Consider the following 2234-nt stretch of genomic DNA (forward strand, 5'->3'; position numbering starts at 1 on the left):
TTTTTTTGTTTTCAATTTCATTTATTTCTGCTCTAATTTTGATTATTTCTTTCCTTCTGCTGACTTTAGGCCTCATTTGTTCTTTCTTTCCTAGTTTTTTGAGATGAAGCATTAGATTGTTTATTTGGGCTCATTCTTGTTTTTGGATGTAGGCCTGTAATGATATGAAGTTTCCTCTTATTACCGCTTTTGCTGTGTCTCAAAAGTTTTGATATATTGTACTATAATCATCATTTGTTTCTATGTGTCTCTTGATCTCTTTTTTTATTTCTTCTCTGACCCAGTAATATATTGTTTAATCTCCATGTGTTTGTGGTTCTTCTCACTTTCTTTTTATAGTTGATCTCTAGTTTCAAAGTATTATGATCAGATAATATGGTTGGTATGATTTTAACCCTCTTGTATTTGTTGAGGCTATCTCTGTGTCCCAGTATGTGGTCAATCTTTGAGAATGTTCCATATGCACTGGAGAAGAATGTGTATGTTAGATTATCCCTGTGCCCCTGAGATGAAGCCCACTTGATCATGGTGTATAATCTTTTCAATGTGTTGTTATATTCATTTTGCTAGAATCTTATTTAGAATTTTTTTATCTGTGTCCATGAGTGATGTTGGTCTGTAGTTTTCTTATTTTGTGTTATCTTTACCAGGTTATAGTATCAGGGTGATGTTGGCCTCATAAAATGAGTTAGAAGTATTGCTTCCTTTTTGATTTTTTTTTGAAGAGTTTTAAAAGAATAGGTATTAAATCTTTGAGTGTTTGGTAGATCTCAATGGTGAAATCATCTGGTCCTGGAATTTTACTTTTAGGGTGGCTTTTGATGATTGTTTCAATGTCCATGCTGCTGATTGGTCCAGTTAGATTTTCCAGTTCTTCATAGTTCAGTCTAGGAAGGTTGTATATTTCTAAGAACTTGTCCATTTCTTCTAGGTTATTAAATTTGGTTACATATAAGTTTTCATAGTATTCTTCTATAATCTTTTGTATTTCAGTGGTATCTGTCGTAAATTCTCTTTCATTTCTGATTTTGTTTGTGTTTTTTTCTCTTTTTATCTTAGTGAGTCTAGCCAGGGGTTCATCAATTTTATTAATCTTCTCAAAGAACCAGCTCTTGTTGCATATATTTTTTCTATTGTCTTTTAGTTCTGAATTTCATTTAATTCTTCTCTAATATTGATTATTTCCTTCCTTCTGCTGATTTTGGGCTTCATTCTTTTTCTAGTTTTTTAAGATCAAGCATTAGGTTGTTTATTTGGGCTCATTTTTTTTTTGTGTGTGATAGGCCTGTAATAATATGAACTTTCCTGTTATTACTGCTTTTGCTGTGTCCCAAAAGTTTTGATATGTTGTACTGTCATTATCATTCATTTCTATGTATGTCTTGATCTATCTTTTTACTTCTTCTATGATTCAGTCATTCTTCAGTAGCATGTTGTTTAGTCTCTATGTGTGGTTCTTCCTGCTTTCTTTTCCCAGTTGATCTCCAGCTTCAAAGCATTATGATCAGAGAATATCCTCGGTATGATTTCAATCTTCTTATATTTGTTGAGGCTAGTTTTATGTCCCAGAATGTGGTTTATCCTTGAGAATGTTCCATGTGCACTAGAGAGGAATGTATAAGCAGCTGTTTTGGAATAAAACTCTCTGTAAATGTCGACCATATCCAATTGCTCTAATGTGTCATTTAAGGATGTTATTTCCTTACTGATTTTCTGTTTGGATGATCTATCCATATCCAACAGTGGAGTATTTAGGTCTCCTACTATGTAGTGTTTTGGTCAGTTTCTCCCTTTAGTTCTGTTAGTAATTGCTTTACATATTTTGGCGATCCCCGATTGGGAGCATAGATATTAATAAATGTTATGTCTTCTTGGTGCATGATTCCGTTTATCATTATGAAGTGACCCTCAGTATCTCTCTTTACTTTTTTTTTATCTCGAAGTCTAATTCATCAGATATAAGTACAGCTACACTTGCTTTTCTCTGTATGCCATTTGATGGAATATCATTTCCCACCCTTTCACTTTGAGTCTATATTTGCAGCTGAGATCTGTTTCTTGAAGGAAGCATACAATACGGTTTTGTTTTTCGATCCAATCTGCAACTCTGTGTCTTTTTATTGATGAGTCCAGTCCATTTACATGTAGAGTAATAATTGAAATATGAGGTTTTCCTATAGCCATTTTATCTTTTGTTTTCTGGTAGCTCAGTGTTTCCATGGTTTCTTTGTCCT

This window comes from Pteropus alecto, unplaced genomic scaffold (genome assembly GCF_000325575.1).
Source record: "Pteropus alecto unplaced genomic scaffold, ASM32557v1 scaffold78, whole genome shotgun sequence".
NCBI classification, from domain to species: domain Eukaryota; kingdom Metazoa; phylum Chordata; class Mammalia; order Chiroptera; family Pteropodidae; genus Pteropus; species Pteropus alecto.